Here is a 12371-nt window from a genome sequence, read left to right on the forward strand (position 1 = left end):
CATCTGTTTGTCCAATGACTATAACTAACACCAATGGTGATGTCACCTAACTTGTTTGTGCAATGATTGTAACTAACACTTATGGTGATGTCATCTAATTGTGTCTCGGAGTGTTCACATCAGGTATAATAAGGGATCCTTTAAATGTCGAACAGAGCGTGTGTGGGATCCGGAATAGACATTGCTGCTTCTCACAGAAAATGCACGCCCCACCCAGAGGCCTAGTATATGCCATTTACTACACTGTCCTTGCAGCTATCGCTGTGCCAGGTAAAGTATTGCAGTAAGATATTGATTGTAAAAAGCGTTAGTTATCTGGATCGTCTCAGTAACTTGTTATTGGCCACACTTTGTGCAATGTGTTCCCCCCGGAGTCTTCTGTACAGCGGGATTGGTTCGACCGATGTTACACACAGAAGGACTGTAGTTCAGTGCGACAGTTGATTGCAATTACCTTCAAGTGTTTATGCCGGTTGTTTACTTTCATGTATGATAGCAAAATACTGCGGATGCTGGAAACCCGAAATAACAACAGAAAATGCTGGAAAAACTCAGCAGGCCAGGCAACATCCGTGGAGACAAAATAGAGTCAACGTTTCGGGTCAAACTCGTTGTCAAGACTGGAAAGGCAGAGGAAATGAAATCGATTGAAAGGCCAGGCTGGGAGAGAACAAAAGAGAAGTGAAGAGACGTTAAGAGGTATTCAAAACGAGACGAGATGGTGATAGGACTAGTGGAGACAAAAGACGGCTCTAGATTAGGTGTGAAATGACCTGGCAGAATGAGAGACAGCTGCCATGTGGGAGAGAGAAAAAAAAGGGTGGGAAAGGGCCATAACAAAGGTGGGGATAAAAAATAAGTAAAAATGTAATGGGGGCCGAGGTTATGATCTGAAATTGTTGAACTCTATATTGAGTCCGGAAGGCTGAAAAGTGCCTTATCGGAAGATGAGGTGCTGTTCCTCGAGTTTACACTGTGCTTCCGTGGAACAATGCAAGAGCCCAAGTACAGTGAGGTCTGAGTGGGAATGAGGCAGTGAATTAAAATGACAGGTGACCGGAAGCTCGGGGTCACCCTTACAGACTGAACAGAGGTGTCCCGCAAAGCAGTCACCCAATCTGCGTTTGGTCTCCCCAATGTAGAGGAGACCACATCGTGAGCAGCGAACACAGCATACTAGAATGCAAGAAGTACAAGTAAATCGCTGTTTCACCTGGAAGGGGTGTTTGGGGCCCTGGACAGTGGGAAGGGGTGAGGTATAAGGGCAGGTGTTGCATCTCCTGCGCTTGCACGGGAAGATGCTGAGTGAAGGGTAAGGGGTGCTGGGGGTGATAGAGGAGTGGACTAGGGTGTCTCGGAGGGAGCGGTCCCTGTGGAATGCTGAAAGGGGAGGGGAGGGGAAGATGCATTTGGTGATGGGATCACATTGGAGGTGGCGGAAATGGCGTAGGATGATCCGTTGAATGTGGAGGCTGGTGGTGTGAAAGGTGAGGACAAGGGGAACTCTGTCATGGTTCCAGGAGGAAGGGGCAGGGGTGAGGGCAGATGTGCGGGAGATAGAATGGACACGGTCGAGGGCCGTGTCAACCACGGTAGAGGGGAATCCTTGGTTGAGGAAAAAGGAAGATATGTCGGAAGCACTGGTGTGGAAGGTGGCATCGTTGGAGCAGATGCGGCTGAGACGGAGAAACTGGGAGAATGGAATTGAGTCCTTACAGGAGGCGGGGTGGGAGGAAGTGTAGTCCAGGTAGCTGTGGGAGTCAGTGGGCTTGTAGCGAATGTTGGTCAATAAGCTATCCCCAGAGATGGAGATGGAGAAGTCGAGGGAGGGAAGGGAAGAGTCGTAGATGGACCATGTGAAGGTGAGGGAAGGCTGGAAATTGGAGGCAAAGTGAATGAAATTGTCTAGTTCAGGGCGAGAGCAGGAAATGGCACTGATACAGTCATCAATGTGCCGGAAAAAGAGGTGCGGGAGGGGACCCGTGTAGGACTGGAACAAAGAGTGTTCCACATATCCCACGAAAAGGCAGGCATAGCTGGGACCCATTCGGGTACCCATAGCACACCTTTGATTTGGTGAAATTAGTTGATTCAAAGGAGAAGTTGTTCAATGTGAGAACAAGTTCAGCCAGGCGGAGGAGGGTAGTGGTGGATGGGGACTGTTCAAGCCTCTATTCAAGGGAGAAGCGGAGCGCCCTCAGGCACTATAATGTGGACAAGTGCGAAGTTATCCACCTTGGGTGCAGGAACGGGAGGGCAAATTATTATTTAAATGGCAATAGATTGGGAGAGGGGGAAGTACAGAGAGACCTGGGTGTTCTTGTACACCAGTCACTGAAGGCGAGCATGCAGGTGCAACAGGCGGTCAAGAAGGCAAACGGTATGCTGGCCTTCATAGCAAAAGGGTTAGAATACAGGAACAGGGATACCTTGCTGCAGCTGTACAGGGCACTGGTGAGACCACACCTCGAGTACTGTGTACAGTTTTGGTCGCCTCATCTGAGGAAGGATGTTCTTGCCATGGAGGGGGTGCAGCGGCGATTCACCAGGCTGATACCAGGAATGGCGGGAATGACCTATGAGGAGAGACTATGTAGTTTAGGGATGTACACACTGGAGTTTAGAAGATTGAGAGGGGACCTCATAGAAGTGTATAAAATTCTGACAGGTCTAGACAGACTGGATGCAGAAGGAATGTTTCCCTTGGCGGGTGAGAACAGAACTAGAGGACATAATTTAAGGATAAGGGCTAAACCATTTAGGACAGAGATGAGGGGGAATTTCTTCACTCAGAGAGTGGTGAACCTGTGGAACTCATTGCCACAGAGGGCAGTGTACGCCAGCTCATTAAATATATTTAAGAGGGAATTAGATATATTTCTACGGGCAAAAGGGGTTAAGGGTTACGGAGAGAAGGCGGGGACGGGATACTGAATTAAAGGATCAGCCATGATCTCATCGAATGGCGGAGCAGGCACGAAGGGCCGAATGGCCTACTCCTGCTCCTATCTTCTATGTATCTATGTATACTGGTGGTGGATGGAGGTGTAGAGGGATTGTATGTCCATGGTGAAAAGGAGCCGGTTGGGGCCAGGAAACTGGAAACTGTTAAAGTGGCAAAGTGCGTCCGAAGAGATGCGGATGTAGGTGGGAAGAGACTGGACAAGGGGAGAATAGATAGAGTCGAGATAGGAAGAGATAAGTTCGGTGGGGCAAGAACAGGCTGAAACGATGGGTCTACCAGGGCAGTCCTGTTTGTGGATCTTGGGAAGGAGGTAGAAGCGGGCTGTGCAGGGTTGGGGAACTATGAGGCTGGTGGCCACGGGGGGAAGATCTCCAGAGGAGATGAGGTCAGTGACTGCCTTGGAAACGGTGGCTTGATGTTTGCTAGTGGGGTCATGGTCCAGGCAGAGGTAGGAGGAGGTGTTGGAGAGTTGGCGATCAGTCTCCATACAGTAGAGGTCGATTCGCCAAACAACAACAGCACCACTCTTGTCAGCAGTTTTAATGACAATGTCAGGGTTGGATCTAAGAGAATGGAGTGCTGCAAGTTCAGAGGGAGGTAGGTTGGCGTGAGTGAGGGGAGCAGAGAAATGGAGGTGGCTGATGTCACGATGGCAGTTAGCGATGAAAAGATCTAGAGAGGGTAAGAGGGTACTTTCATGGTTGTACTCGGCCTGTGTAGTGGTGCAGAGTGAAATAAGCCGACCCGAACACCCACCTCGAAATAACACTTCGAAATGTGTCTCCATTTTCTCCCACCACCACGCTGTGAGGAGCGGGCGAACTATCCACCAGCTCCCGCCTTGCTCCCGTTTAACTGTTTCTGGACGATTGTGGATAGATGGAGACAATTTAACTACAAAAATATCTTTGTGTTTTTAAACTGAATTACATGTACCTATAACAATTGCGTTGAAATCAAGTCGAATAATATTTCACCTCCCTCAGTTCCAGGGATCTAAGCTCTGTTCCCACCTTCTCTCATCCCCTGGCGCGACTCCGAGCAATCGGTTGCAGCTGGGTGTGACTGGGAAACGTGATTGCTTTAAATGACAATTTTTATTGCACATCATATCACTGCAGTGCACAAGCAGGCTAGATACCAACAGCACACTGAGAAACCGTGTTCATACATTTTTATCACGTTATTCATATTTTATTTCAGTGGTATTATCACATTACTGTAATTGATGAATCTGTCTGATTTATCTTCCCTTTTCTCCTGCGGATTGGCTCATGCTGGGGTGCGGTTGTGAGGGCGCTCTCAGCCCCCAGGTGCCTTGGCGTTCTATATATTCAAGTTATTTACAGTGTAATTCTTCAGTCGCTGTGGAAGATCCGCAGTCATGTCTTTAATTTGTACATCGGGTGTGAGACAAACATTGAATTCCAACAGGTGTACTATTGTACAAAATGCAGAAACGCTGCCTATCTGTTCAAAGCCAACCCCACCACTGAACTGAAGAGCCCCAGATCATATGGGCGGATGATGAGTACAGCGAAAGTGGTCTTCCGACCGTCTCAGAACTGAACACCCTGTGAGAAAACAAAGGGGCATCAATTGAGAGGCATGGCTGCAGCAACTAAATTAAATTAATTAACTCGCGTTAATTTTCTGCAATTCAAATTGGTCCGCATAGATATACAAATAATTGATGACTGCTTTCAAGAACTACATGCATTTATATAGCCACTTTCACGACCTCGGGACATCAAAACGCGTTTTACAGCCAATGAAGTACTTTTGAAGTGTGGTCACTGTTGTAATGTAGGAAACGCGGCAGCCAATTTACACACAGCAAGCTCCCACAAACAGCAATGTGATAACGACCAGGTAATCTGTTTTAGTGATGTTGGACTGGACTGGTTGAGCAGAATGGCCTGTTTCTGTGCCGTATATCCTATGTGATTGAGGAATAAATATTGGCCAGGATACCCGGGATAATTCCCCTGCTTTGCTTCGATATAGTGCCATGGGATCTTATAAGTCCACCTGAGAGATCAGACGGGGCCTCGGTTAAACGTCTCATCCGATGAATGTAATGAATATGTGAATCATTCACTGTTGATTAATAATGATAGGTGAACCATTTGTTGACAAATGCAGCATTAATCAATCCAACATATCAATCAATTGCTGAGATGATTTAATGATTTACTTTACGCTGATTGGCTTCAACGAATCGACTTATTGAAGGTAAGCTAAAGGTCAACAATTCGAAACCTTCAAATAAGTGACTAGTTTATTAATAAACCTTATTCCGGGAACACGTTAATCCCGGGCTTCTGTTCCATTTTATAACCCCGACCATTGGTTCGATCCTTCACTGGACTTCCACACTCGCTGCTCCTGACATCTTTCCTAAAAACGCTGCTCTGTCCCTCCTCAGGCAGGTACGGGTTATTTTAATTATCATTGCACAGTCCACTCTTTTAATCCATTTGAAACGTATAAAATTGTTTGACTGGATTTGTTCCCTTATGGATCCCCATTATAAATGAAAATTATTAACTTTCATTCACCCGAACTGGCGGTCTGTCCCACTTCCACTTTGGATTATTACACTGTTTTCGTCGCTTCAGCTAACAAAGCTGCTATTTTTGCATAATTCCGGTCAACCTAACACTTCTTTGGAGCTTACTCTAATTCTTCATCTCTCTCTAACCTTGCAGTCAATTTAGTGGCGATTGTGATCCTGTCCCGAGGAAGGTGCGGTCTCTCCAGATGTATCACTCGGTACCTGGTGTCCATGGCGGTGACGGATCTCCTGGTCATTCTCACTGCTGTGATATTAAACCGGATTCCGGGTATTTATTTTCCTGGTAGTTTCTTGTCCATCACCCCGGTGTGCAGTCTCAACATTGCGTTAATACATGCATCCAGAGACAGTTCGGTCTGGTTAACGGTCGCGTTCACCTTCGATCGATTTGTGGCCATTTGTTGCCAGGAGTTGAAAACAAATTATTGCACCGAGAAAACGGCGGCTGTAGTTATAGGAACAATCTGTGCGCTGGGATGTCTGAAAAGCGTCCCATGGTACTTTATACACGAGCCCATGTACATAAGTAACAATGTCCCGTGGTATTGCAGACTGAAGAAAATCCGTTATACCTCACCCGTATGGAGAGCGTTTGACTGGTTCGACCGTATTTTGACCCCATGTGCCCCGTTCCTTCTGATTTTGCTGCTCAATGCTCTGACCGTCAGATACATTCTAGTGGCCAGTGGAGCCCGCAGGAGACTCCGGGCCCACAGCAATGGAGAGAATCAGAGTGACCCAGAGATGGAGAGCCGGAGAAAGTCCATCGTTTTACTCTTCGCCATCTCGGGCACTTTCATCCTGTTGTGGATGACGTTTGTTGTACAGTTCTTTTATGAGTGATTTACAAATGATTATATAATCAAAGGCTTCAGTGACCCCAAATTTATTCTACAAGAAAGCGGAAATATGCTTCAGCTGTTGAGTTCTTGCACCAACACCTTTATTTATGCAGTGACTCAGTGTAAATTCAGAATGGAGTTAAAGAACGCGGTCACATATCCACTGAATGTACTCGGTGAATTAATAAAATAATGAAGGTATAAACCACAGGATTAATTGTGCATTGTGAGAATTGTCCATGGAGTGCTTCAGAGTTTGGAAAACAATGTTATTGAGATAAGGTGAATACAATAAATCTGTACGTTTGTGGGCTGGCATCAGATAAAATAAGACCATAAGAATATAAGAAACAGGAGCAGAAGTAGGCCAATCGGCCCCTGGAGCCTGCTCCGCCATTCAATAAGAACATGGCTGATCCAATCTTCCTACTCTCCCCCCATACCCCTTGACTTCCTTGTAGTTCAAAAGTCTGTCAGTCTCCGCCTTGAATATATTCAATGACTCCGCTTCCACAGCTCTCTGGGGTAGAGAATTCCAAAGATTCAAAACCCTCTGAGAGAAGAAATTCCTCCTAATCTCCGTCCTAAATGGGCGACCCCTTATTCTGATGCTGTGCCTCCTCGTTCTAGATACCCCCACTAGGGGAAACATCCTCTCAGCGTCCAGCCTGTCCATGCCCCACAGAATCTTATGTTTCAATAAGATCACTTCTCATTCTTCTAACCTCCAATGAGTATAGACCCAACCTGCACAATCTTCTGTCATACATCAACCCCTTCATCCCAGGAATCAACCTAGTGAACCTTCTCTGCATTTCTTCCAATGCAAGTATATCTTTCCTTAATTATGGAGACCAGTACTCCAGGTGTGGTCTCACCAGCGCCCTTTAAAGTTGCATCAAAACTTCCCTACTTTTATACTCCAACCCCTTGCAATAAATGCCAACATTCCATTAGCCTTCCGAATTACTTGCTGTACCTGCAAGGTAACTTTCTGTGTTTCATATACTAGGACCCCCAGATCCCTTTGTACCGCATCATTTAGTAGTCTCACTCCGTTTAAATAATAATTTGCTTTTTCATTATTCCTTCCAAAGTGGATAAACTCACATTTTCCCACATTATACTCCATCTGCCAAATGTTTGCCCATTCATATAACCTATCTATAACCCTTTGCAGACTTTTTGTGTCCTCCTCACAACTTGCTAACCCACCTATCTTTGTATCATCAGCAAATTTGGCTACAGTACCCTCGGTCCCTTCATCCAAGTCATTAATATAGATTGTAAATAGTTGAGGCCCCAGCACTGATCGCTGTTGCACCCCACTAGTTACTGATTGCCAACCAGAAGATGACCCATTTATCCCGACTCTCTGTTTTCTGCTAATTAGCCAATCCCCTATCCATGCCAATATATTACCATTAACCTTATCTTGTGCAGTAACCTTTTATGTGGCACCTTATCGAATGCCTTCTGGAAATCCAAATACACTACATCAACTGGTTCCCCTTTATCCATCCTGTTTGTTACATCCTCAAAGAACTCTAGAAAATTTGTCAGACACGATTTCCCTTTCATAAAACCATGTTGCCTCTGCTTGATTGACTTATGATTTTCTAAATGTACTGCTATTACCTCCTTAAAAATGGATTCCAGCATTTTCCCAATGACAGATGGTAGGCTAACTGGCCTATAGTTTCCTGCTTCTGTATCCCTCCTTTCTTGAATAGTGGCGTAACATTTGTGGTTTTCCAATCTGCTGGGACCTCTCCAGAAGCCAGGGAATTTTCGTAGATTATAACAAACGCATCCACTATCTCTGCAGTGATCTCTGCAGCCACTTATTTTAAGTCCCTAGGATGCAGGCCATCTGGTCCAGGGGACTTGTCGGGCTTTAGCCCCATTAGTTTGCTTTTTCTCATTACTTATTACTTTTTTTTCCAGTGATAGACATTGTTTTAGGTTCCTCCCTCCCTATAGCACCTTGATTATCTATTATTATTGGGAACTTTTTAGTGCCTTCTATCGTGAAGACCGATACAAAATAATTGCTTAGAGACTCTGCCATTCCTCTATTTCCCATTAGAATAGGCATGAAACCTGCTACATTGTTGTAATGTGAGACAGAGAAGGGAACCTCCCACTCGACCTGGTCTGGCCGACATGTACTCCAGTCCTACACTAAACAAATGACTCTTCGTGTCGGCATGACCAATAGGGATGAATAGTAATTGCAGATTTGGCAGTTTCACCCTAACACCAAGTACAAATTTGTCAAAAAATGTATACGTATAAAATATTACCCAGCAATAAATTAGTGTAAATATGAGACTCACAAGCTGGCATAGAGGCGTAGTCGTGGGCAACAAACCCACCGTTGATTGGGGCTGCTGATCTGACTGTACCAGAGACAAAAACCATCCCAATTTAGTGTCTTGTAACCATACAGAACCAATGACACAAACATCCCAATTTACTGACATCAGTAACTGCACTTCCAAAAGCACTTCATTGTCTGTAAAGCGCTGTGGGACGTCCGGTGATGCGCTAATTAAGTGCAAGTCTTTCTTTCTTACAGTTAATTTCGTGGCGATTGTGATCCTGCCCCGAGGTAAGTCCGGTCTCTCCAGATGTATCACTCGGTACCTGGTGTCCATGGCGGTGACGGAACTCCTGGTCATTATCACTGCTTTGATATTAAACCGGATTCCTATTATTTATTTTCCAGGTAGCTTCCTGTCCATTACTCCCGGATGCAGTCTCAGCATTACTTTAATTCATGCATCAAGAGACAGTTCTGTCTTGTTAACGGTTGCTTTCACCTTCGATCGATTTGTGGCCATTTGTTGCCAGAAGTTGAAAACAGAATATTGCACCGAGGAAACCGCGGCTGTTGTTATAGGAACGATTCGTGCACTGGCATGTTCTAAAAGCGTTCCCTGGTATTTTCTGCACGAGCGCATCTACATAATTAATAATGTCCCGTGGTATTACAGACAGAAGGATATCCGTTATACGTGACTTGCATGAACCGCATTTGAATGGTCTAATCGTCTTTTAACACCATAGGGTCAATTTTAATTCAGGTGCGGGGAATTGGTGGTTTCCCCTAATTTAGTGATTCCATCACGATTGCAAATGGGTCTGTGAGATTGATACAAATTTACCACAATTGGCCAATTGATTTCCAGCGTGTGGGAAGCCTTGGCAATTCAATATTTCCAGTCAAAAAGTCGCAGAAGTTGACGTAATTATTGCTGCTGCTCTTAAGGTCCACAGCAAGCCTTGCTTCTTCTGCAAGCTTCCAACCTTCAACATTAACATAGGTAACATAGAATTTAGGAGCAGGAGTAGGCCATTCGGCCCCTCAAGCCTGCTCCGCCATTCAATGTGATCATGGCTGATCCAAATTCAGTACCCGGTCCCTGCTTTCTCCCCATACCCCTTGATCCCTTTAGCCTTAAGAAATATATCCAACTCCTTCTTGAATATATTTAATGAATTGGCCTCTACTGCCTTCTGTGGTAGAGAATTCCACAGGTTCACCACACTCTGGGTGAAGAAATTCCTCCTCATTTCTGTCCTAAATGGCATACCGTTTACCCTTAGACTGTGACCCCTGGTTCTGGACTCCCCGACCATCAGGAGCATCCTTCCTGCATCTAGTCTGTCCAGTCCTGTCAGAATTTTATAAGTTTAATTGAGATCCCCTCTCATTCTTCTAAACTACAGCGAGTACAAGCCCAATCGACCCAATCTCTCCTCATACGTCATACCTGCCATCCCAGTTATCAGCCTGGTGAATCTTCGCTGAACTTGTTCCATGGCAAGAACATCCTACCTCAGGTAAGGTGACCAAAACTGCACACAATACCCAAGATGTGGTCTCACCAAGGCCCTGTACAACTGCAGCAAGACATCCTTGTTCCTGTACTCAAAGCCTCTCGCTACGAAGGCCAAAATAACATTTGCCTTCCTAACCGCCTGCTGCACCTGCAGCTTACCTTCAGCGACTGGTGCACAAGGATACCCAGGTCTCATTGCACTTCCCCTTCTCCCAATCTATTCCCATTCAGATAATAATCTATCTTCCTGTTTTTGCCACCAAAGTGGATAACCTCACATTTATCCACGTTATATTGCATCTGCCATGCTTCTGCCCAATCACCCAACCTGTCCAATTCATACTGGAGTTTCTCGGTATCCTCCTCACAACACACACGCCCACCCAGCTATGTGTCGTCTGCAAATTTGGAGATATTACATCTAGTTCCATCATCCAGATCATTAATATATATTGTGAATAGCTTGGGTCCAAGGTCCGATCCCTGCGGTACCCCACTAGTCACTGCCTGCCACTCGGAAAAAGTCCCGTTTATTCCAACTCTTTGCTTTCTGTCTGCCAACCAGTTCTCTATCCAAGTCAATACCTTGCCCCCAATCCCATGTGCCTTAACTTTACACGCTAACCTCTTATGCGGGACCTTATCGAAAGCCTTCTGAAAGTCCAAATATACCACATCCACTGGTTCTCCCTTATCTATTTTACCAGTTACATCCTCAAAAATTTCCAGTAGATTAGTCAAGCACGATTTACCTTTTGTAAATCCATGTTGACTTTGTCCGATCCTGTCACTGTTTTCCAAGTGCTCAGCTATTACATCCTTTATAATGTAAGAAATCACACAACACCAGGTTATAGTCCAACAGCTTTATTTGAAATCACAAGCTTTCGGAGCGCTGCTCCTTCTTCAGGTGAAGAAGGAGCAGCGCTCCGAAAGCTTGTGATTTCAAATAAAGATGTTGGACTATAACCTGGTGTTGTGTGATTTCTTCCATTCGTCCACCCCAGTCCAACACCGGCATCTCCACACCATCCTTTATAATGGACTCTATAGCATTTTCCCCACTACCGATGTCCGGCTTACCAGTCTGTTATTCCCCATTTTCTCCCTACCACCTTTTTTGAATAGTGGGGTAACATTAGCTACCCTCCAATCCATGGGTACTGTTCCAGATTCCATCGAATGTTGGAATATGATCAGCAATGCATCTACTATTTCTAGGGCCACTTCCTTAAGTACCCTAGGATGTAGATTATCAGGCCCTGGGGATTTATCGACCTTCAGTCCCATCAATTTCCTTAACACCATTTCCTTACAAATACTGATTTCTTTCAGTTCCTCCCCTTCATCAGACCCTATGTTCCCCGACATCTCTGGGAGGTTATTTGTGTCCTCCTTTGTGAGGACAGAACCAAAATGTATATTTAATTGTTCTGCCATTAAGATGGCACAGGAGCCTGCAGGAGGAACCGCCAGCGGGAGGGCCAGATCTGTGCCCAAGTTTGATGAGGCTTCACTACAGGCATTATTGGATGGTGCTCGGACCCACAGGGAGGTCCTCTTCCCTTCTTCAGGGAGGAAGTGGCCTCCCTGCCAGACCAAGGCTGTGTGGCTAGAGGTGGCAAAACTAATCAACTGCTTGGGGCTCACACAAAGAATGTGGTTGCAGTGCAGGAAAATATTCCATGACTTTCTTTTCACTGGAAATATAAGTACTGTCTGATGTTTCCACCACTCTCAATCTGATCCCCATTACCTTTCCTCACCAGCACTCAGCTTTTGCAATCTCTTCCTGCACATCCCACTAGACACTCACATTCATGCAACCTTACCCATTCCCTCTCTCTCTATGCTCACACTCACAGAACTATGCCACCATGCAGCCCTCACACTCCCTCTCACTCTGATGCTTTGAACACAACTGACAGCATACAGGGAGGGGCCTTGGTATTGCAACCTCACTCCATCTTTGTCTCCTTCTAAGTATCTATGCTATGCAATCACTGCACTCACTCCTTCATTCTCACTCAACCTCCACTTGTCTCCCTCATTTCAGGAAAAGAGAGCACAGAACAGGAGAGAGCGAGCCAGGACAGAAGGAGGGCCGCCCTCATTAGCCCAGCTCACCCCCTGGGAGG

General features: G+C 45.6%; 1 pseudogene; it reads left to right on the plus strand.

Annotated features, from left to right (window-relative positions):
- Positions 1–200: 200 nt before the first annotated feature.
- Positions 201–9409, plus strand: LOC147119879 (putative G protein-coupled receptor 139; annotated as a pseudogene).
- Positions 9410–12371: the final 2962 nt, after the last annotated feature.

The sequence above is a fragment of the Somniosus microcephalus genome, chromosome 4, assembly GCF_052327205.1.
Source record: "Somniosus microcephalus isolate GS21.2 chromosome 4, FLI_Smic_1.0, whole genome shotgun sequence".
NCBI classification, from domain to species: domain Eukaryota; kingdom Metazoa; phylum Chordata; class Chondrichthyes; order Squaliformes; family Somniosidae; genus Somniosus; species Somniosus microcephalus.